The sequence below is a fragment of the Phyllobates terribilis genome, unplaced genomic scaffold (assembly GCF_046119375.1).
Source record: "Phyllobates terribilis strain yellow unplaced genomic scaffold, ASM4611937v1 Scaffold_10__3_contigs__length_209671492, whole genome shotgun sequence".
Taxonomy (NCBI): Eukaryota; Metazoa; Chordata; class Amphibia; order Anura; family Dendrobatidae; genus Phyllobates; species Phyllobates terribilis.
This window is the reverse complement of record NW_027362770.1, coordinates 163,145,080-163,170,584: the sequence shown is the minus strand read 5'-3', so window position 1 is coordinate 163,170,584 and position 25,505 is coordinate 163,145,080. Positions and strand designations below refer to the sequence as shown.

The 25,505-nt window shown below is 41.4% G+C and overlaps 2 long non-coding RNA genes across 5 annotated transcripts; both read left to right on the top strand.

Moving 5' to 3' along the window:
• The first annotated feature begins 1,964 nt into the window (after window positions 1-1,964).
• On the top strand, window positions 1,965-24,397 carry LOC141164200 (uncharacterized). Of its 4 annotated transcripts, none has more exons than XR_012250876.1 (4): window positions 1,965-2,152; window positions 10,523-10,614; window positions 20,988-21,069; window positions 24,304-24,397. It is a non-coding gene; the product is annotated as an uncharacterized lncRNA (long non-coding RNA). The 4 variants fall into 4 exon arrangements; XR_012250873.1 differs by lacking the exon at window positions 1,965-2,152 and adding an exon at window positions 10,270-10,395; XR_012250874.1 differs by lacking the exon at window positions 1,965-2,152 and adding an exon at window positions 10,270-10,399.
• A 102-nt stretch (window positions 24,398-24,499) lies between these two features.
• LOC141164199 (uncharacterized) lies at window positions 24,500-25,287 on the top strand. Its single transcript, XR_012250872.1, has 3 exons — window positions 24,500-24,597; window positions 24,703-24,806; window positions 24,903-25,287. It is a non-coding gene; the product is annotated as an uncharacterized lncRNA (long non-coding RNA).
• Window positions 25,288-25,505: the final 218 nt, after the last annotated feature.

Here is a 25,505-nt window from a genome sequence, read left to right as displayed (position 1 = left end):
ATTCAGGGTCTTTACTGGTAACAACGATAGACCCTCCCGGAGTACTTGCTAGCGAACGGGGCCTGGTCAGTCCTTGAGCAGATGGGATCTCCCCTGGCCAGGCGGAGTTGTAGGCCTCCCAAACTGACTGTACTCTTCTGGCTACCTTGCTAGAAGCGGATATAAGTAGCCCACGTCCCTGAGTGTGCCGTGTGGTGCTCACCCGTATGGCCGGTGACTCGGGGCCTTCTAATGGCTTCCGCTCCACGATGGCGGTGCTGGTCCCACGCGTGTGACCTTGCCTTCGGGTTTCTGGGCCTGAGGACCTGAAATCCCCTGCCGGTCGGCTTCTGCTGCTGGGTAAGAGTTAGTCCCCACAGCCTCGGACGCCGGGTCCGGTAAGAAAGCTTCTCAGTCAGGGCGAGCTCTGCAGCTGCCAGCCCCTGACTCATAGTAGTATTGCTCCCACGGAGCTTCTGCTGTTTCTTCCTATGACTGTTTCTCGTCTCTACTCTCCTTGACTCCTCACCCTGCCTCAGCCCCGGGTTTATATAGGGGAAGTTCCTCCCCTCCCAAGACTGGGCAGGAGGTGTGGCATGCACAGGATCCCTGACCAAAGGACCTCCCACCTGCTCTCAGACATAACATTACATTACTGTGGAAACCAGACCCCTGGGGTGCCACAGTACATTTATACTTTGACATAAAATGTGCCAAATTGTGTTTATTTTTTCTTAATTTATCACATTTATTTTATACCTGTTTTTTATGTTTGTCATGTGCTTGGCAGCTCCTTCAATAAACAGGATGTGGCTTGAAATGTGCCAACAAGGGCCAAAATGTAGGTGCCAAAAAAGTTGCTGGGTACTTAGCTGTGCAAGGAAGTGGAGCACTAAACTAGCCCTTAAAGGGATATTCTGCCCCGTAATTGAGGTTTACAAATTGCCGCTCCTACAGCTCTTTGGCTGTGTTCCCCGACAGTCTTCTCTTCTAGCGTGACTGACATGTGACTACATCAACCAATCAGTGGCTGCAGTGGTCAAGGAGAGTAGAGGAGACCGGTGGGGGACACGACTAAAGGGAAGTGGTTGCGGCTGGGGATCAATAGGGGAATATATTTTATTTTTTAGGTTTTTTTTCAAACACTGGTGTCATAAGTAATGATAGAAAAGGTTGGCATGTGACACCTGTAACCAATCAGTGGCCATTGTGATCGGTGGCAGCCATCAAGGAAAGGAGACCATTGGGATGAAGGTGTGGTGTGGGATCAATAGGTAAGTATATGCTATTTATTAGGTTGTTTTTTTTAAACTTTGGGGCGATAAGTAATTTTAGAAAAGGTTGGCACGTGACAGCTGCAACCAATCAGTGGCCAATGTGATTGGCGGCAGCTGTCAAGGAGAAGAGACCAATCTAATATAGGTGTGGTGTGGGATCAATAGGTAAGTATATGCTATTTCTTAGGTTTTTTTTTTAAACAGTGGGGCTATAATTACATTTAGAAAAGGTGAAGAAACCCTTTAATTCTCAGGATCGATGGGGGTCCCAAGGTGGAGTCCATATGATTTTAGGCCCAAAATAGAGTATGGTAGACAGATAACCAATAGATAGATAGATAGATAGATAGATAGATAGATAGATAGATAGATAATAGATAGATATCTAGTATATCTGAATATCTAACAGCAAGTGTTCAGTTCTTCAGCAGCACTCCCACAGGTGAAATGAAGTACTACATGTTCGGGTCCTCCAGTGCATGTCCCATAATAAAGTATTGAAAAATGAGTTAGAAAAAGTAATCTACTAGTGTAACAGAAATTTTGTAGGAAAAAATGCATAATTTTCCTATAAATAATTGTACACCCGACCCCCGGCCCTGTGTGTTATTGATGAAACACGCCGGTGGTTTACCGCCTCGTTACCCATCATTACATTCATCAATAAAATCTGAAACCCATCCCCCGTCCCATGACAGCTCCAGACGATAAACGTATAAAGAAGCCGTGTTAGTCTGGCGGCAGCCGCCCGGTGTGTGTACGGACGGGAAGAAGTGTAAATCTGTACGGCTGGAAACAGCGCGAGGAGCCGATCAATATATGGATGTTCTGCGTGACAAATGCCGCTGATTCAGAAAGATGATCAGTTTTTTCCTGAGGTTGTATGAGCCGGAGATGTAAGTGCTGGGATTACAGTCTGTACAGGAAAGGTATAAGTGCTGCATAATGTTTGGTTTCCTACACGCAGCAGCAAGGGCACTTATTTTTATAGTCTTCTTAAAGGGATCTGTCACAGTATTAGCCCCTTTAAATTTGATGGGAGCCCATATAATTTACCCAGTGGAACATTAGAATGGTGGATGCTGTGTTATCTACTGTATATAGAGGTGTTATCAGTCATTGTACAGGAGGGGGAGAAGGTGAGCTCTGATATCACCTATTGTGAATGGTGGATCATGTGTTATCTACTGTATATAGAGGTGTTATCAGTCATTGTACAGGAGGAGGAGGTGAGCTGTGACATCACCTATTGTGAATGGTGGATCCTGTGTTATCTACTGTATATAGAAGTGTTATCAGTCATTGTACAGGAGGAGGAGGTGAGCTGTAACATCACCTATTGTGAATGGTGAATCCTGTGTTATCTACTGTATATAGAGGTGTTATCAGTCATTGTACAGGAGGAGGAGGTGAGCTGTAACACCACCTATTGTGAACTGTGTATCCTGTGTTATCTACTGTATATAGAGGGGTTATCAGTCATTGTACAGGAGGAGAAGGAGGTGAGTTGTGACATCACCTATTGTAAATGGTGGATCCTACATTATCTACTGTATATAGAGATGTTATCAGTCATTATACAGGAGGAGGAGGAGGTGAGCTGTGACATCACCTATTGTGAATGGTGGATCCTGTGTTATCTACTGTATATAGAGGTGTTATCAGTCATTGTATAGGAGGAGAAGGAGGTGAGCTGTGACATCACTTATTGTGAATTGTGTATCCTGTGTTATCTACTGTATATTGAGGTGTTATCAGTCATTGTAAGGGAGGAGGAGGAGGTGAGCTGTGACATCACTTATTGTGAATGGTGTATCCTGTGTTATCTACTGTATATAGATGTGTTATCAGTCTATGTACAGGAGGAGGAGGAGGTGAGCTGTGACATCACTTATTGTGAATGGTGTATCCTGCGTTATCTACTGTATATAGAGGTGCTATCAGTCATTGTACAGTAGTAGGAGGAGGTGAGCTGTGACATCACTTATTGTGAATGGTGTATCCTGCGTTATCTACTGTATATAGAGGTGTTATCAGTCATTGTAAGGGAGGAGGAGGAGGTGAGCTGTGACATCACTTATTGTGAATGGTGGATCCTGTGTTATCTACTGTATATAGATGTGTTATCAGTCATTGTACAGGAGGAGGAGGAGGTGAGCTGTGACATCACCTATTGTGGATGGTGGATCCTGCGTTATCTACTGTATATAGAGGTGTTATCAGTCATTGTACAGGAGAAGGAGAAGGTGAGCTGTGACATCACCTATTGTGTATGGTGGATCCTGTGTTATTTACTGTATATATAGGTGTTATCAGTCATTGTACAGGAGGAGGAGGAGGTGAGCTGTGACATCACCTATTGTGAATGGTGGATCCGGTGTTATCTACTGTATATAGAGGTGTTATCAGTCATTGTACAGGAGGAGGAGGAGGTGAGCTGTGACATCACCTATTGTGAATGGTGGATCCTGTGTTATCTACTGTATATAGAGGTGTTAATTAAGTAATTGCATGGGAGGGGGAGGAGGTGAGCTGTGACATCACCTATTGTGAATGGTCAATAGGGCATCAAAAGATGCAAAGAAAGTGTGAATGGTTAGTTGGGAAGGAATGGAATCACCAATGATCTGATAAATTTACTATAATTTACTGCAGAAATTGATGTAAATTTCAGTGTAAATCCCCACTTGCTCTTTGTAGTTGCCTTTGATTTGTGATCCACAGCTGAGCTCAGCCATATTTTTACCAGGTGACAGGTGAGCATTTTCCTCCAATGTACTTCGGTCTCAGACTGGTGTATGCGATACGGTAACATAATTAGTACAAGATTCCAGAGCGGACTGCCGATGATATAAACATCATTCATTCTGATTGTTATGAGACAGATAAAAATATGTTTATATTTCCTAACAACAAGAGTAAGCGCCGTACACACCACGCAGTTCATCATCTGTACAGCGCGGCCGCCCGGAGATTAATGAAGATTATACTAATTCCCGCCAACCGGTGGTGAGACACAAGACTAATGGCTGCAGAAAGCACATTTGTTTTACTTGTGTAAATACATATTTATCCATCGATCTCATATTTATCTCCTGCAATTTTCATCCCCCAGTGCTTTATGGTATCTGCGCTATTAGCAAAAATCTATTTATCTCTCATCTATTTATCTGTCTGTATCCAACATCTTTCTTCCTGTCTCATATCTATAAATTATTTTCTTTCTTTCTTTTTTCTTTCTATATTTCTTTCCTTATTTCTTTCTTCATTTCTTTCTTCTTTCCTTTCCTTCTTTCTTTTTCTCTTTCTTTTTTTATTTCTTTCTTTCGTTCAGTCTTTTTATTTTCCTTTTTCTTTCTTTCTTTTTATTCCATTTTTCTTCCTTCCTTTTCTAGCTTCCTTTTATTCTTTATTTCTTCGCTTCCTTCCCTTCTTCCTTTTTTCTTTCTTTCTTCCTTCCTTTCTTTTTCTACCTTTTTTCTTCCTTTTCTTCTTTATTTTTTTCTTCCCTTCCTTCCTTCTTTCTTCCCTCTTTCCTTTTTTCTTTCTCTTTCCTTCCTTCTTTCTCTTTCTTTCCCTTTTTTTCTTTTTCTTTCTTTCTTTAATTTTATTCCATTTTTTTCCTTCCTTCATTCCTTTCTTTTCTAACTTCATTTTCTTCTTTATTTCTTCACTTTCTTCATTCCTTTTTCTTCCTTTCTTTTATTCTTTATTTCTTTTTTTCTTCCCTTTCTTTCTTTTTTCTTTTTTTCTTTTTTTTTCTTTCTTTCTTACTTAATTTCTATTGTTCTTTCTTTCCTTCCTCCTTTCTTTGTTCTCCTTTTCTTCCTTTTTTCCTTCCTACCTTTTATTCTTTATTTCTTTTTGTCCTTCCTTCCCTTCATTCCTTCCTTCTTTCTTTCTTTCATTTTACTTTCCTTCTTCCATTATTTTTTTTTCTCTTTCTTTCCTTATTTCCCTTTTTTCTTACTTTCTTTGTTTTTCTTTCTTTCCTTCTTCCTTTCTTTCTTTATATTGATGCTAATATTTAATTATTTCTTTATGTCCATCTTTAGTACATCTTTTTTTCTTGCTATTTGTCAAGGCACATGTCTAACAGCAGCATAAACTACATTTGTTTAGTACTGGCGGACACGGACAGAAAAGGGCCTCTGTGCAATGTACAATATATGGGCCCTTTGCAGCCCAAAAGCTCCTAAAAGTGCAAAATTCCACCTGCTTTGGAGGTAGTAGTGGCCCCCTTACCTCTTGGACCCTTGTGCGGCAGCACAGGTTGCACCAATGATATGTCCGCCCCTAGAACCGAGGGTCTGATGTCACTGACTGATTATTAAATGTATTATAAAAGAAAAAACACCAGGAAATTTGTGAATTACATGATGGATGTGACCGCCAATGACTATATACAATCAGAATCACCGACCTAGTCAGGAGCAGAGCTCAGAATCCTCTGGATTCCTTCACAGGGTATCCTGGATGCCTGCAGTCACCACCAGGGGGAGCTCACTGCATACTGTTTAGACATTGAACTCAATAATAACTCTGTAAGCAGTGAGCTCCCCCTGGTGGTGGCTGTGGGGAGGCACTTATTAGTACTATTAAAATAATATTACCATCATTAAAATGTATCGCCTACCTAAAGAATAGGTGGTAACTTGTGGATCCATAGGTGTCCTTTGATCGTGAAACCTGTTATCATATGTCCAAAAGAGACTGAATAGATATCTATGACATAGAGAATGTGGTGCGCATGCAGGGGCTTGGGATCATGGGTAACCCAGAAATCAGACCCCGACTAATCGACGAGTTATCACCTATCCTTTGGAAGAAGGTCACCTGGTGTAAAGAATCTAAAGGATTTGCTGGTAGATGCCACCGGACACTTTACAAGTAATTTGGACAACCAATATGGCTGCCAGCGCATTTCACACAGGGGGCGTCACTGCTTTCTCATAACCCTTCATGGCACATTTGTGAGGTTCTGTAAGGATCACATGGGCTTAGGTGTTGTACTACAACCCTTAACACCAATGATATGGGCTCCTTCCTGTGTGTGCCGGTGACCTCTTTAGACATCTCCCTTTGTGGCCTCTTGTCAAATGACACAGAACTCGGAACTTAGGATTCTCGTAAGGAATTGATGGAATTGAAGGAACGTTCATACAATTGGAAGCAGATACATGACTCATTCATTACATCTTCCGCTTTACATAGTGGTTACACATGGTGGCACTTTACTTATGAGAAGCATTTTAATTACCCAGAATAGTTATCTTGAGCTCTCCAGCTAGCTTTCCAACTTCAGTGCAGTCTCCTTGCCCCAACCTGTCAGCCCTATATTCCCTCAATAACATTCCAGGTTGGTCTTCACGTAGCCTCTATCCCTGTCTTCTCTTGTGCTGTCTCAGGGTCCCCACTAATCTTGTATCTTCAAGCCTATACAATTGAAACTGAGCCCTCCTGTTGGATCTCCTGTCCTGGGCGCCAAGATTTGCCAGCCATATACCAATCAAAAGTTATTGGCTTGCTAGCTTTCTCTCCTTCCTGCACACACACTCTGCGGCCTAACTTGCCTTTCTCTTCCTGTGAACCCTCAACTTTCTAATACAAATTTATCAATCTCTTATGCTCTCCAAACATTTCTCAGAGTGGACAAAACCATCTAATGGTGCATAAAGGCAAACTTACCAGTCCAACATTACAGCCGGAATCATTGGAGTATAAGGTCAAACCCCACCTGTAATCGTACCCGTGAAAACCCCCCAACCTGAGCAGGACCATCCACTTTGGGCAAGAGTTTACATAAATTCTGCCCATTTTAGCCTGGAACAGCTTCAAATTTGCCAGGATTACATAAAAAATAATCAGGACTGTTACAGAAAATTTGAGACCTTTGGCAGCTATGTAATGGTTGTCGCCCAAATTTGCTTCCATAAAGCCCCTTCTTTTATGCGATGGCAGGAAAAAGGGTTCAACAGGAGTAAATATTAAGGGGTTACCACAGATTAAAAAGATTGGGATCAATCAGGTAGTCTAAAAATGATTACTTCTCAAAGGGTGCCAATACTTTTGCAAATCCGTGCAATATTGTTTCCAACATGGATTTTAATTTAAGAGAGGCCACTCAACACTACATATAGTATATCTATACTGTCTGCCGAAAGCAGAGGAAATGCTGATCTGGGATTAAGGTATTAAGGGGGCCGCAGGAGTTTTTTGAAGTTGACTTTTTGTCTGATACCATCTAAAGTTCTAAAAATGAAATCCGCTCTGACAAGATTTATTTAATGATCCTTCCCGGGGCCCCTGGGAAGATCTGATATGATTGTGAGAGAAATTTGTTAAAGAGAAAAAAAAAACTCACAAAACTTGAAAACTTTCCACTCTCAAGGTCGCAGGATTCACCTTGAACTTTTTTTTCCCAGCAGAAGAAGGAAACTTAAAACTGCAGGAAAAAATGGGGGATTTATACTTTAGCAATCGGTACAGCAGCGCGGTGGCCATTATTACAAGCCAAGACATGTGGATCTCCTCCATGCCTGATCACTATTCTCTAAGAGCTGAAATTTTAGGATTTCTGAATTATCAAATAGCGGATTAAAGGAATTACCCTGTATTTTATATGCATTTTTTTTTCAGTTATGTGTATGCAGAGGATTCTGCAAAATCCTGGCAATCAGGGGAGAGACAAAGTCACCGCGACCCTGAGACCAGACACTCCATGCCCTGATTATACCAGGGAAGATCTGCTCCTGGGGGTCATCTCACTGGCAGCCGTAATATCGGCGGAGGCTTCAATCATGAATTAATGGGAACATTATCTTCTAAAAATGCTTCAAACTCATCCATAAAATATCATCCGAAGAGAATGTGTTCCAAGATATAGGCCTTTTGACATAATTTAAAGGGGCATGTGAATACTTTTGCAATTATGTTTTTCTTTTTTTTATTTCTCCAATGCACCTAAGATAAAGAAACAAATCTCCTACCGTTTTATGTATGCAGCTCCTAAACAGAGACTTTTCCCACCGTCATGTGTTATTGTCACGCAAGGTGAGGGAAGGCATAAGTGTACAACGAAGGGAAGAGGGGGATGGGAGCCCAGCAACTAGGGAAAGGGGGGAGTCGAGACCCCTAGGCAGATTAATATCACTCTGTCCACCCTATTGTCCCTAAATAGGTTCCGCACCTATCGCAGAGTAGGAACCTAATCCCTGAATGTCTCTAGAGCTAGGCCGTAGGTAGGGAGGGAACTGGGTGAAAACTAGTCAGGCTCCACTGCAAACTAAAGGCAACAAGGTAGACAAACAAAGGGGATACACTTAGCTTGAGAAGACACCAGAGAGATAACGCCAAATATCCTCCAAGGGTACCAAAGACGAGACTAGCTGACTGCTAGTGCTCCAAGCCTGGACAGAGAAACATAGAACTATCACCGGCGACTCTCTGGAGGAACTGAGAGTTTTTAACTACCAAGCAAGGGTATGTCAATCAGCAGCAGAAGGTGGAGGTCGCTGCTGGGTCCTAAAGGGAGAAGGATATCACTATACTACAAAGATGAAAGGATCAAGAAGGCGTCTGCAATGCCAAGCGCAGTGACCTTCTATAGCCAGATCCAGAGCGACTGTAGGTCTGCATGTACAAAAAACAGTGCTTCATTATTTATTCAATATACATTGGGGCAATACAAATTAAATTGGTTGCAAAAGTCTACATACCCTTCGGTTAGGGAGTAGGATATGATTTTTGACCCTTCTCTTAAGATTTGTCCAGTTCAGATATATAAGATCTTGTTCAATGTCAAGCTCAGCTCTGCTACATCTTCTTCTTTCTATTGATTGTCGAAACCCGTAGGAACTTTTTGTCCTATTTATTTATTTTTTTACAACTGAGTGCGATAAGGATCAGTTGCATAGGAGCTGTGTACACAAAACGGTGCTTGATTATTAATGCTACATACACCTGGGCAATAAAAGTAAATTGATTGTGAAAGTCTACATACCCTTCCGATAGGACGTAGGATATGATTATTGACCCTTCTGTTAAAATTTGTCCCATCTAGTTATATAAAATCTTGCTACATGTCAAGCTCAGCTCTGCTACATCTGATATTCTGATATTTCCATTCTGCTCTGCTACATCTGCCTCTTTATGTTGGTTGTCGAAACTCGGAGGAACTTTTTGTCCTATTTTTTTTTTACATTGGAGTGCGATAAGGATTAGTCTCATTGGTCTGCCGAGGAGCTGTGTACACAAAACGGTGCTTCATTATTTATCCTGCATACATCGGAGCAATAAAAATAAATTGGTTGCAAAAGTCTAGGACATAGGATAAGATTATTGACCCTGTTGTTAAGATTTGTCCGGTCCAGGTATATTAAACCCCCACGTCAAGCTCAGCTCTGCTACATTTGATATACTGAGTTTTTCATTCGGCTCTGCTACATCTGCTTCATTCTGATTGTCGAAACTTGGAGGAACTTTTTGTCCTATTTTATTTTTTACAATTGAGTGTGATAAGGATTAGTCACATTGGTCTGCAGAGGAGCTGTGTGCACAAAACGGTGCTTCATTACTAATGCTACATTCATGGGGGCATTCAAAATAAATTGGTTGCGAAAGTCTACATACCCTTCCGTTAGGACATAGGATAAGATTATTGACCCTTCTGTTAAGATTTGTCCCACCTAGTTATATAAGATCTTGCTACATGTCAAGCTCAGCTCTGCTACATCTGATATACTGAGTTTTTCATTCGGCTCTGCTACATCTGCTTCATTCTGTTGATTGTCGAAACTTGTAGGAACGTTTTGTCCTATTTTATTTTTACAGTAGGTGCCATAAGGATCAGTCCACGTTCTGTTCTTCCGCGTAGCTGAGGTGTGCCGATCAGGTCTGGGTGGTTACGAGACAACAAACACCATTAATTTCTCACTTTACTGCCTTTTATATTACATTTATTGACTCTATAAATACATATTCAACCCTTCAATCATCGCTCCCGGTCCTGCGCCACCATCTGCTCCATAAAGCAGCTCATGAGAAAGTGTCGTTTCTCAAACTCCACTGAAATTTTACAAGTTTCTCGCGGCTTTCTTGGCTGGAGGCAGCAGCCAGCTGTTATCTGTTATCAGTTTCTGTAGGTAAAATAGGAAAAACGTCAAAATACCTCATAATGGATAAAGCTCCACCTATGATAGTCCACAAAAGGTAAATATCAAAACTTTTTGAGAGTTTCATTAATTTTTTTTTTGTTGTTTAAACAGAAAACAGATGCTGACTGGAGACCATCAGCAAGCAGATCAGAAATTCTATGAGTAGGGGATGGAGACCGTCAGTAAGCAGCTCATTAATAGAGGTGAGCAAATCTCATAAAATTAATTTGTTTCGGCGTGAATAAAATTTGAACGTGCCCCCTAATTGTCATCTCTCCAGATCCAAAATATATATATATATATAATGAAAATTATACCCACTTAACATAGTTTGTGGGGGAGCTGGCAGTAAGTGTTTAGTTTGCCTGCGTCGCCACCACAGGAGGAATTATTTATTACATCATGCCTATTCAAATCCATGGGTTGTGTGTGTGTAATGTACGCCAGGATGGGTTTATAACTGATCTCTACTCTGCCCAAGAAAGGAAAATCTTGAACAGAGGACCTTCCTCTATGGGAATGAAATCTATCAGCAGGTTTTTGCTATGTAATCAAAGCACAGCACAGTAAAGGGCAGAGACTCTGATTCCAGTGATGTGCCACTTACTAGGCTGTGTTTTGCTGTTTCAATAAAATCAGTGTTTTATCAGCAGGAGATTATTACTACAGGACTAGGTTTCTCGTGCCTCCTAGTCCAACCATACCCCCACCACTTATTAACAGCTTTCTGTCAATGTACAGTACAGACCAAAAGTTTGGACACACCTACTCATTTAAAGATTTTTCTGTATTTTCATGACTATGAAAATTGTACATTCACACTGAAGGCATCAAAACTATGAATTAACACATGTGGAATTATATACTTAACAAAAAAGTGTGAAACAACTGTATGTCTTATATTCTAGGCTCTTCAAAGTAGCCACCTTTTGCTTTGATGACTGCTTTGCACACTCTTGGCATTCTCTTGATGAGCTTCAAGAGGTAGTCACCGGAAATGGTCTTCCAGCAATCTTGAAGGAGTTCCCAGAGATGCTTAGCACTTGTTGGCCCTTTTGCCTTCACTCTGCGGTCCAGCTCACCCCTAACCATCTCGATTGGGTTCAGGTCTGGTGACTATGGAGGCCAGGCCATCTGGCGTAGCACCCCATCACTCCCCTTCTTGGTCAAATAGCCCTTACACAGCCTGGAGGTGTGTTTGGGGTCATTGTCCTGTTGAAAATAAATGATGGTCCAACTAAACGCAAACCGAATGGAATAGCATGCCGCTGCAAGATGCTGTGGTAGCCATGCTGGTTCAGCATGCCTTCAATTTTGAATAAATCCCCAACAGTGTCACCAGCAAAGCACCCCCACACCATCACACCTCCTCCTCCATGCTTCACGGTGGGAACCAGGCATGTAGAGTCCATCCGTTCACCTTTTCTGCGTCGCACAAAGACACGGTGGTTGTAACCAAAGATCTCAAATTTGGACTCTTCAGACCAAAGCACAGATTTCCACTGGTCTAATGTCCATTCCTTGTGTTCTTTAGCCCAAACAAGTCTCTTCTGCTTGTTGCCTGTCCTTAGCAGTGGTTTCCTAGCAGCTATTTTACCATGAAGGCCGGCTGCACAAAGTCTCCTCTTAACAGTTGTTGTAGAGATGTGTCTGCTGCTAGAACTCTGTGTGGCATTGACCTGGTCTCTAATCTGAGCTGCTGTTAACCTGCGATTTCTGAGGCTGGTGACTCGGATAAACTTATCCTCAGAAGCAGAGGTGACTCTTGGTCTTCCTTTCCTTGGGCGGTCCTCATGTGAGCCAGTTTCTTTGTAGCGCTTGATGGTTTTTGCAGCTGCACTTGGGGACACTTTCAAAGTTTTCCCAATTTTTCGCACTGACTGACCTTCATTTCTTAAAGTAATGATGGCCACTCGTTTTCTTTACTTAGCTGCTTTTTTCTTGCCATAATACAAATTCTAACAGTCTATTCAGTAGGAGTATCAGCTGTGTATCCACCAGACTTCTGCACAACATAACTTATGGTCCCAACCCCAGTTATAAGGCAAGAAATCCCACTTATTAAACCTGACAGGGCACACCTGTGAAGTGAAAACCATTTCCGGTGACTACCTCTTGAAGCTCATCAAGAGAATGCCAAGAGTGTGCAAAGCAGTCATCAAAGCAAAAGGTGGCTACTATGAAGAACCTAGAATATAAGACATTTTCAGTTGTTTCACACTTTTTTGTTAAGTATATAATTCCACATGTGTTAATCCATAGTTTTGATGCCTTCAGTGTGAATGTACAATTTTCATAGTCATGAAAATACAGAAAAATCTTTAAATGAGAAGGTGTGTCCAAACTTTTGGTTTTTACTGTATATTGTACACAAAAAAGCTGCCAACATCTCAACATTCCAAGCTCCACATTGCGAGGGCTGAACAATCCGAGCTCAACATTCTGAACGCTCAACAATCCAAGCTTAACATTCCGAGGGCTAAACATTCCGAGTGCTCAACAATCCGAGCTCAACATTCCGAGTTCAACATTCCGAGCTCAACAATCCGAGCTCAACATTCCGAATGCTGAACAATTCGAGAGCTAAACATTCCAAGTTCAACATTCCAAGCTCAACATTCTGAGGGCTCAACATTCCGAAGGCACAACATTCCAAGTGCTAAACATTCCGAGCTCAACATTCTGAGCGCTCAACAATCCGAGCTCAACATTCCGAAGGCTCAACATTCCGAGGGCTAAACATTCCGAGTGCTCAACATTCCAAGCTCAACAATCCGAGCTCAACATTCCAAATGTTGAACAATCCGAGAGCTAAACATTCCAAGTTAAACATTCCAAGCTCAACATTCTGAGCTCAACATTCCGAGGGCTAAACATTCCGAGCGCTCAACAATCCGAGCTCAACATTTCTAAGGCACAACATTCCGAGAGCTAAATATTCTGAATTCAACATTCCGAAAGCTCAACATTTCAAGAGCTAAACATTCCGAGCTCAACATTCCGAGGGCTCAACATTCTGAGGGCTCATCATTCCGAGGGCTGAACAATCCGAGCTCAACATTCTGAACGCTCAACAATCCGAGCTCAACATTCCGAGGGCTAAACAATCCAAGCTCAACAATCCGAAGGCTCAACAATCCGAGCTAAACATTCCGAGGGCTCAACATTCCGAGCTCAACATTCCGAGCTCAACATTCCGAGGGCTCAACATTCTGAGGGCTCATCATTCCGAGGGCTGAACAATCCGAGCTCAACATTCCGAGGGCTAAACAATCCGAGCTCAACAATCCGAAGGCTCAACAATCCAAACTCAACATTCCGAGCTCAACATTCGAGCTCAAGATTGTGAGGGCTCAACATTCTGAGGGCTCAACATTTCAAGGGCTGAACAATCTGAGCTCAACATTCCGAAGACTCAACATTCCGAGAGCTAAACATTCCGAGTGCAACATTCCGAACTCAACACTCTGAGGGCTCAACATTCTGAGCTTTGCTAGATCTGTAGCAAAGAAAACTGAGATTCCATGACAACTGCTGCACTCAGTAAACTAAGTAACACATCGCTGTCCCTACATCATGCTACTGTCGGATTACATAGCAAAAATCTGCCGTTAGATTCCCTTTAAACCTAGAACTCCATAATGGGGTGTATGAAAATAGTTTTTCCAAACAAGACTTCCCCTTTAAAGTCAAAATGCTTAAAAAAAAGGATCTGTCAACAGTATCTTGTTGATTGTTTCCAGGGAGTTTTTCTATTATATTATCATTTTATATGTCATAGAATTACGTGACTATCCTTTTACCCTTGAAACCATATGACCCTTGTCATCATGTCAGTCTGTTTCACTTCGATCTTGTTTGGAATCATAACTGCTTTGTCAATAGTCAGGAATTTTGCATCTTTATTAGCAGAAGACAAAAAATTTCTCCTGTAACCGTTTTGCAGAAAAGATATTCTAGTAATGTAGCGGCCGAGACTGACGCGTAAATAACACCCATATAGCCGCACATTATTCACACTCATAATTGTGTAATTCGCAGACGTTACAAATGACAAGATGATACTAACCAGTAAAAAATTAATTCAGTTGGCAACTAAACTCTGACATCTACAATCTGGCACCATGAAAGATAGTCACAAAGTACATTTTTACCAACTCAGCGTTGCAGATTTCAGCTTTCAGCAGAATCATTCAGCATTCAGATATTATGGGAGAATTAAAGAAGTTGTCCAGTACTTTAGATTACCCCCCAATGTATCACCCCGGGGCCCCTATGGATTTTTGTAATTAGCTTACTTTGCTGATAATGCCTGTGAGATGCGCTATCAGTGGCCGCTCACAGGCATCACGTGACCCAGCACTGACGTCACGACAAGTGAGGCGTGACTCAGCGCTGGGGTCCCCGCGGTGGCTGCTGGGTTGTGGGCGGGGTTCCCCCCCGCGTCACACCCTGCGCTTTCCCAATGAATGGGGAGAGGCAGAGCGCGCGCCCACGCCCACAGCCTGGCATCCACCTGGAACGCGGAAGACAAAGACCCCCCGGCTGCTGCCAGCACTTGTCGTGACGTTAGCGGATGTCACGTGATGCCTGTGAGGGGCCAGTGATAGCGCCCCTCACAGGCATTATCTGCCACGTAAGCTAATTACAAAAATCCTTAGGGGCCCCGGGGGATACATTGGGGGGGGGGGGGGGTAATCTAAAGTACTGGACAACCCCTTTAAGTGTTTTACATGACATATATAGCGTGTATTTGCTGAACTTTTTACATGTTTTTGACACACATTTTTTTTGTGGATTTTTCGCCACCCATTAGTGTGGGTAAAATATTCTGCAAAAACGCTGCTAATCTGAATCTGGTTCAAATCTGCAAGGAAAAAATAAGCGTGTGCATGAGACTTCAGGAATCTCATTCACTTTGCTGGTGCTGTCAAAACGCTACTTATTTTCTGCAACAAATTTATAGAAAAAAACGCAACAAAAAAAGTAACGTTCACATACCCTAACAAGTCAAAGTGTGTCATCTGCTATCTGCTCAACACAGTCCCTCCAGCAAAGCTGCAGCTGTTGCCATTTCTGAAACAGGCTACAGTGGCATGTAAAAGTTTGGGCACCCCTTGTCAAAATTACTGTTATTATGAACAGTTAGGCAAGTTGAAGATGAAATGATCTCTAAAAGGCCTAAAGTTAAAGATGACACGTTTTCTTTGTATTTTAGGCAATATATATTTAGTATATATTATAATTTTTTACATTTTAAAAATTACAAAAAGGAAAAAGGGCCAATGCAAAAGTTTGGGCACCCTTGGAGATTTGTGTGCTCAGATAAATTTGACCAAGGTTTAATCCCTTAATTAGCCTGTTAGGGTTATGGCTTGTTCACTATCATCGTTAGGAAAGGCCAGGTGATGCACATTTCCCAGCTTTATAAAAACCCAGCCTCCTCTAACCTTATGCAAAACACAGCAGACATGGGTTCTTCTAAGCAGCTGCCTAGCACTTTGAAAATGGTGGAGGCCCACAAAGCAAGAGATGGCTATAAGAAGATAGCAAAGCGTTTTCAAGTTGCCCTTTCCTCAGTTCAAAATGTAATTAAGAAATGGCAGTTAACAGGAACAGTGGAGGTCAAGATAAGGTCTGGAAGACCAAGAAAAATTTCAGTGAGAGCTGCTTGTAGTATTGCTAGAGAGGCAAATCAGAACCCCCAATTGACTACAAAAGACCTTCAAAAAGATTTAGCAGACTCTGGAGTTGTGGTACATTGTTCTACTGTTCAGAGACACCTGCACAAATATGGCCTTCATGGAAGAGTCATCAGAAGAAAACGTCTCCTGCGTCCTCACCATAAAATTCAGCATCAGAACTGCAAAAGAACATCTAAGCAAGCCTGATGCATTTTGGAAACAAGTCCTGTGGACCGATGAGGTTAAAATGGACGTTTTGGCCACAATGATCAAAGGTATGTGTGGAGAAAAAAGGGCAAAGAATTTAAGGAAAAGAACATCACGCCAACCATTAAGTATGGTGGTGGATCAATTATGCTTTGGGGTTTGCAGCCAATGGCACGGAGAACATTTCACGGGAAGAGGGAAGAATGGATTGAATGAAATTTCAGCACATTCTTGACGAAAACATAACACCATCTGTAAAAAAGCTGAAGTTGAAAAGAGGATGGCTTCTACAAATGGATAATTAACAATCCTAAACACACATCAAAATCCACAATAGACGACCTAAAAAGGCGCAAGCTGAAGGTTTTACAATGGCCCACACAGTTCCCTGATCTGAACATCATTGAAAATCTGTGGCTAGACCTCAACATAGCAGGCATGCAAGATGACCCAGGAATTGCACAGAACTGGAAGAGTTTCCCAAGGAAGAATGGATGAAAATCCCTCAAACAAGAACGACTCTTGTCTGGCTACAAAAAGCGTTTACAAGCTGTGATATTTTTAAAGTAGTGCTACTAGGTACTAACCATGCAGGGTGCCCAAACTTTTGCATCGACCCATTTTCCTTTTTGTAATTTTTAAAACGTAAGGATGAAAATATATATATATTTTTTTTGCCTAAAATACAAAGGAAATGTGTCATCTTTAACTGTACACCTTTAGAGATCATTTCACCTTCAACTTACTTAACTGTTCACAATGGCAGTAATTTTGACCAGGGGTGAACAAACTTTTACTTGCCACTGTAAGGCTTCTTCTGTTAGGCTCAAAGGCTTTGGAAAAATATCCACAGTCATGTGTAGGTCCAGAAGACCTTGTTGTTGAAGATCCCTCAATATACTTTGTTCTTTACAAATTCTAGTCTCAGGTCTTGTCTCTAGCACATTAATCAGTGCTCTGTATTTATTGGGTAAGCTATGACTAAAACACGGCTATCTTCTATACCCTCACCCACTGATCTCAGTTGTGTGATCACTTCCAGCATTGAATTTATGTGTTATAAATTACTGTAGAAATTAAGACATACAGACCACACATCCAAATCCTATGCATTGATTTATTATGGCTAAGAAAAATTTACTAAACTGAACACGAGGGTCTTAGTTTAGGAGTCTCATTTTGTAGTTTCCTTTGCAGAAATAACTCAGTACTTGGACTGGATCTCTCCTGCAGCTTTCGCATCGCATCCCACATGCTTTTAGCGGTGTTCTCTGGTTTTATGTGGATCTCAGTCATCCTCCACTAATAACCTTATAATGGCTCTTGCCTGGTTTTCTTGTCCCATTCCTGATTAGTAATCTGCGGTCTTTCTCTGTAGTAATAACCTCCCACAAGTCTTCTCTGGACAGCGACATTTACACTTAAAACTTTCATAGCTGGAAATTGTCATTATTCACTTTGTCCACTAGAAATGTAAGCCCTGAGCTGTTGGCCATTCCCTTCTTTCCATTACTTGTGTATACTGAGTCTGTGGTATAACTAGAGTTCTATGAGTCCAAGGGCAAACTTTGGACCTGAGCCCCTACCAGCTTGTTGGTCAGATGTACGGACACCTGTAATAAAGTCCCCCGTCCTGGCCCCTATCCTGTAATAAAATCCCCCGTTCTTGACCCTTCTTGTAATAATGTCCCCCATCCTGGCTGCCATCCTGTAATAATGACCCCCATCCTGTAATGATGTCCCCCATCCTGTAATAATGTCCCCCATTCTGGCTCCTATCTTGTAATAATGTCCCCATGTTCTGGATCCAATCCTGTAATAATGTCCCCCATCCTATAATAATGTCCACCATCTTTCCACCCATCCTGTAATAATGTCTCCCGTCCTGTAATAAAGTCCCCCATCCTCCTTTAATAATGTACCCGGTTCTGGATCCCATCCTGTAATAATGTCCCCCATGCTCCTGTAATAATGTCCCCCATCCTGGCTCCCATCCTGTAATAATGTCCACCATCCTGGCTCCCATCCTGTGATAATGTCCCCCATCCTGGCTCCTATCCTGTAATAATGTCCCATGTTCTGAACATCCTCCTCATCCTCATCCTCTTCTCCAACACATATAAAACAAAATATTTACAATTCCTCTTATCTGACGTCACGCGCTGCCCCTGACAGGCACGCCAATGTCAGCTGCTGGCCTCTGATTGGTGATTGTGGTGCAGTGAGCCAGTGGTTCTCGGGTTTTTCCAATTGACCAAGATCATGAATGGAAAACAAATTTATGTGTTTGAACTTTGTGTCCGGGCTCCACATGACGGCACAGTTTAACCCTAAGACACACGCAGGGGATTCTGCCGTGTTACACAAGCCTTGGCATTCCTACTGTACTAATTGGTGGAAAGCCTCTTGTGAACACAGCAAAATAAATAATCCATGATATTCCTTAATCCTGAGCTCCTGTGGAAAACCAAACTAGAGCTGAACATTCATATATGCCTGCATATTTTATAGTATATTTTTCTATTTCTGGTTTGGAATAGTCATAGTACCCCGATTACATAGCATGCTACACGTTAGTTAGTATCTGAAAATGACCCCCTAAGGTTATTTATTTATTATTATTTTTTTAGAGGGGCAAACTGAAAAAAAAATAGTCAGAATGCCCTGGACTGTCTATAAGATCTGTCACTCAACTATATTTTCAAATCTGTGGGAACGTCTAGGAGGTTCCTTGAAAAATGAAGAAAAATTGGGGTTGCCAAACCCATCCAATTTCTTAATTCGTCATCTGACAGAGCCCCGACGTCCAATCATATATTTAAAAGATGAGAATTATAGGTGTGAAGAGACTAGAGAAGGTAAAAAGAATTTAAGATTTTCAGGAAAAAATGTTCAGTGATGCACTTTGAAAGACATCTCCTGGTCTTGGTAAAAATTTACAAGGCTTTCCTTTGTTCAGTTTCCTTCTATGTCATCGCCACACTGTCCTTCTATTCTAAGCTCCCTCCTGCATTAAGGTGGACTGGTGGGTAATGGCTAATCAGACTTACAGCCTATTTACAACATTACACCCTTGTGCACTCGTGGTACTAAGTGTATATAAAGATTACCATCTTGGATTAACATCCATTAAAATCAGTTGGAGAATTGGAATTGGGGTCCTAGAAGGAGATCAATCAACCCTTAGATTTTTCAGTTTTTTTATAACCTCTACTATCTTAAGAGGCCATATACCAGTGAAAGCAACTTTCCACTGAAGTGTATGAAGCATGCAGTGGGTCATGCTGTAAGTGGCTACGAGGGGTCACTGAGCCCCTATAGAATCTCACCTCCACATAGACTCCAAAAACAAATTTAGGCCAATTGACTCCCCAACTTGGGTGGCTTTAAGGAGCATAAATCTTTGATAAGGTAATCAGAACTGAGAACTTATACAGACAGCCCATTGATTTAAATTGGCTCTGTGTAATACTCTATTTCTCCTGTGTTGGCGCCACAGGGAAATTGAATACTTTTTGCCAATTCCCTCACAGATCACAGTTGATCGCCTGCATCCCCGCAGGTGTTTAGATTAAAATCAAGTGACCATTCTAACAAGTGGGATTTGTAAAAATTAGAGAACTTCTGTAAAAATAGTTGTAGGACAACATCTATTCCTCCCAACCCCCATGTTTTGGCCAAGGAAAAGAGGAATGGGGAGAGGAAGTCAAGACTTCCCTGTAACAAAGGATTGGGCATGTTGAAATCCAAAAAGCCAGGGAAAAGCCAGATATGGAGATAACCCCATCATACATATGAGACACTTAGAAATTTGGCCAAATTAATGGGTTTGGCTGTCCTTTGTCTACTGTGAATGGCTACTTGGAGGAGATAGCTGCCGGCCAATCAATCAATAGCTACTTACTGTGTATGGGGGGCTTTAGGAGAAAATGCAACTTACATGAAGTGTAGCCCTTGTTAGATTAGCATAATTATGAAGAGTCCTACATTTTCAGAGACAATCTGGACAAATTTCAGGTATGTTTGTGGTTCAAAAGTGGCACGAGCATTTTACCAAAATACTGTAAATGTTGGTGATAGGAAGCCATAGTCCCAACATGAAGACACGTGCAGATTCCAAAGGGTACCCAATCGTTTTGGCTTTTTTGGGAGTCACCACATGAGCGTTGCATGTTTATTGTATTTATTATTTAGGATTTTTTAGTCTCCAAACCGTCAGCATTAAAATTCCCATCTTTAATGAGATCTATATGAGCGTTGTCTGGGAACCCAGCTGGATAAATATTCGGCTGGAGATCGTAGGATGTTTCCTTTACTTTCTCTACTTTTTGTCCTCTCCGGTTTCCTATGGAAGTAGGGTTCTGTTTACCCAACATTTCAGATGTTACAGGGTTTCCTGACTTCTCTTACCATATTTTCGAGTGTGAATAGTAATGTTCCAACAAAGCCAATGGCCGTGTCTGATATCCGAGAGTATTTACAGAAATTTGATAGTAAATCTGTAAAGAATTCTGGGGATTTCCAGGATTTTTCATTGATGGGGTGTCCTAGTGAGAGGTCATCATTGCGTTATTAAGGTTAGACCTCGAGGATCGGCAAAACAAAAATAGAAAATTATGTCAAAAATGGTTTAGAAAAAATTGAGCATTTCAAAATGATTACGCGGGTCGTCATGTTTCCTGCAGGCAAAACCGGTTAGATGGAAAGATGGAGAGGACTTTCTCGGAGGACTGGGCGTCAAGGTGACCCAGCTGAACCACTGCCAAGGTGATTGAGTCTCGTGATTATAAAGGACCGAATTGATTCTTGGAAAAATTTGGCAAATTGAATTTCAAAAGATTCAGCAGAAAAATGTTAAAGTCTGAGGAGTTGAGTTACCCTCTGTTGACGTTTACTACCCTAGACCACCAGGGATGCTGGCATTGCCCCTTCACTAACCTAAAGTATCAAGGATACCAACATTAACTCCATCACTGCTAAAGACCACCAGGAATGCTGGCATTACCCCTTCACCACCCTAAAGTATCAAGGATATGATCATAAACCCCTTTACTATCAAAGACCCCCAGAGATGATGGGACTACCCTCTTTGCTACCTTAGATCATTATTAATGCTGGCATTAATCCCCTCACTACTGAAGACCACCATGGATACTGTCATTAGTCCTTTCACTACCCAAGACCACCAGGGATGCTGACATTACCCTTTTACTACCATAGATTATTAAGTATACCGTCATTAACCTCTTCACTACCAAAAAAACACTTGGGATGCTGAAATTGGCCCATTGACTATCCTACACCACCAGGGATACTGTCATTAACCCTTTCTCTACCCTAGGCCACCAGGAATGCTGGCATTACCCCTTTACTACCATAGATTATCAAGTATACCTCGTCATTAACCTTGTCACTACCAAAAACACCTGCGATGCTGGCATTACCCCTTGCTTAAGCTACACCACCAGGGATGCCGTCATTAACCCTTTCACTACCTTAGACCACCAGGCATGCTTGTATTAACTCTGTCACTTCCCTAGACCACCAGGGATGCTGGCATTACCCCTTCACTACCATAGATTATCAAGTATACCATCATTAACCTCTTCACTACCAAAAAACACCTGTGATACTGGCATTAACCCTTTACTATCATACACCACCAGGGATACTGTCATTAACCTTTTCACTACCTTAGACCACCAGGCATGCTTGTATTAACCCTGTCACTGCCCTAAACCACCAGAGATGCTGGCATTACCCCTTCACTACCATAGACTATCAATGATACTATCATTGACCCCTTCTAGCAAAAACCACTAGGGATGCGAAAATTAAGAACTTCACTACCCTACGCCACTAGGGATACTGATTTTAACCCCATTGGGTGCATTTGACTGCAATGTATGCCACTATCCTTACTAGCATTACGTTAACAAGCTTCCCTTGAAATAAGATTAAAGGTCTCAGAACTTTCAGGCCAAAAGCAAAATTTTGGTTTAATTTTTCGGTCAATTCAGCAGTCAAGAAAGATTATGGGACACACATCAGGTCTCCGTCCATTGTATTTTGGTACATATCTAGCCATAGTAACGTAGGGAGGAATATAAGGGTCAGAACTCAGAGGTAACACCTTGTTTTAGTTTAGCAGCAGCAGGATCAGCCGTGATGATGCAGGAATGTGACACAACTGGTGTGGATTAATTCATGAGCGCTGCTGTCAATCACCTTCTCGGCTTCCGTTTTCTTATATTAAATTCTCTTCAATCCATAAATAACCACAAAATAATTCCATGTATTCCTAATTACAGTGAGCGCGTTATAGCAATTTTCCTGTAAAATCTGTCATTCAGCACCGTTCACAATGTGTAATCTGCACCAATGTGGCAGAGATTAACCACTTAGACAGATGGAAAGGGTTAAATGCAAGCTCCAGATCTGCTGCATCTGTAGCTTGTTTAGTAGAGGGGAAGAGGAGATATGGTTTCTATAAATCACAGGTTGACAACGTTGTAATTCAGGGTCCAGATGTTGCAGCATAAAAAGGGATACAAAATTTATAAATTTCCCAAATAACGGGATCAGTCTCTGCGTAAAAGTTTATGATATCACTCTGAAAAGCAGCACTGTAAAAAAGGTCACTTAATCCAAATGACAAATGGTATAGCTAAGCCTGGCCCCTCCCCCGAGGAGCAATCTGTAATGACAATGGAGTGTATCAGGTGCTTAAATCAAGGTCACTTTATTCAAATGACAAATGGTATAGCTAAATCTGGCCCCTCCCCCGAGGAGCAATGTGTAATGACAATACAGTGTATCAGGTGCTTAAATCAAGGTCACTTTATTCAAATGACAAATGGTATAGCTAAGCCTGGCCTCTTCACCGAGGAGCAACATGTTATGACAAGGAAGTGTATCAGGTGCTTAAATCAAAGTCACTTTATCCAAATGAGAAATGGTAAAGCTAAGCCTGACCTCTCCACCGAGGAGCATAATGTAACGACAATGTAGTGTATTGGGTGCTTAAATCAGGGTCACATTATCCAAATGACAAATGGTATAGCTAATGCTGGCCCCTCCCCCGAGGAGTAACATGTAATGACAATGTAGTGGATTAGGTGCTTAAATCAAGGTCACTTTATCCAAATGACAAATGGTATAGCTAAGCCTGGTCACTCCCCCGAGGAGCAATCTGTAATGACAATGCAGTGTATCAGGTGCTTAAATCAAGGTGACTTAATCCAAATGACTAATGGTGCAGCTAAGTTTGGTCCCTCCCCCGAGGAGCAACATGTAATGACAATGCATAAATCAAGGTCACTTTATCCAAATGACAAATGGTAAAGCTAAGCCTGGCCCCTCCCCAGAGGAGCAACATGCAATGACAATCAGGTGCTTAAATCAAATGCCATGAAGAAGACTAATCCCAAATATAGGCAAATATGGGATGGGTCATGAGGGACATCTTTAGCAGGCTCTCTGAGCTGGAGCATCTATGGTTGACTCTGGTGACACCGAAGTCTGATATTGGAATTCAACTGGGTCATACTATAAAGAAATACATGCATAACTTACTGCTTTATATTCTTTGGCATGGGCACATAAAAAGGTAGGGGCTGTAACTAATTGTCATTTAAGGTAAAACGTTTGGCCATTTAGGAGGCCTCGCTCATGATGTCGTACTCTATCCTGGAAACGAGAACAATACATACTCATCTATGACTGAATAAACCCTACCACTGAATTATTAAGCCCCACCTCTGAGGTAAAGAGGTACAGGCTGTACTTCATCTTCATTGGAGGAGAAATGTGTGACTATGTGGAGAGATTCTACTCATGAAATCTAAATAACCTTTAATCTAAGACTTAACAAAAAACCCAACCCTGAACCATTAAACCCCATCCCTGAGGAAAGAAAGTAGGAGCTGTACTTCACTTTTTTCTTACAGGAAAAATATTTGGCCATATGAGAAATTGAAATAACCTAAAATCTATCCTCAGTGGCAAACGTGACAGAAGATAAATAAGAATCATGAATACTCATCTATGACGGAACAAATCTCACTCCTGGAATTATTAAGCTCCATCCCTGAGGTAAGAAGATACAGGCTCTACGTTATCTTCATTGGAAGAGAAATGCATGACTATGTGGTGAAATTCCACTCATGAAATCTAAATAACTTTTAATCTATCCTCTAGGGAACAATGCCAAACAAGAAAAAGTATATATGAAAATGGATACTCATCTAAGACTGAATGAAACTCACCCTTGAACTATTAAACCCCACCCCTGAGGTAAGAAGATACAGGCTCTACTTTATCTTCATTGGAAGAAAAATGCATGACTATGTGGTGAAATTCCACTCAAGAAATCTAAATAACCTTTCATCTATCCTCTAGGGACAATGCCAAACAAGAAAAGCAAGAAAAAGTATATATGAAAATGGATACTCATCTAAGACTGAATGAAACCCACCCATGAACTATTAAACCCCACCCCTGAGGTAAGAAAGTAGAGGCTGTGATTCATTTTTATTGGAGGTAAAACATTTGGCTGATTGGGAAAATTGAAATGAAAAGAACATATAATGTATTTTCAGTGACAACTGCTACATAAGAAAAATAAGAATTATGTAACAGATTGAATAAACTCTATCGATGAACTAAAAGCCCCACACCAGGTTGAAGAAGGTAAGGGCTGCCCTTCATCATCATTGGAAGAGGAAATGTTTGGTCATATGGCGAGGTCCCATTTGTGAAATCATAATGACCCATAATTCTAAAGTCTATGCAAACTCCACCCCTGCACTATTAAACCCCGCCCCTGAGGTACCCTACAATGAAATTTACATAGACCTAAAGGACAAGGGCAGTGCCCTTGTACACCTATATCTTTTCTTTCCATGTATGTATTTTACACATTGTGTAAACATGTTGAAATAGGAAGATGGGGCCAACCTGTACTTTGCAAGTCTCTTCTATTAACCACATATAACCTTTTCACATCATAGCAACTTTTTTTTGGAACCTTAGTGATTGCTTAGGACGAGAATTTTCCACACCTCATTGTTTCTCCATAATCTCCTCTCCCATGATCTTTTGCTCTTGCTTTGCTTTTTTCTCACAGCTTGCAAATGAAAAACAATTCTGAATAAACTTCTGAATTAATCTTTTGTCTGGCACGCAAAATGCAAAAGTAAAGA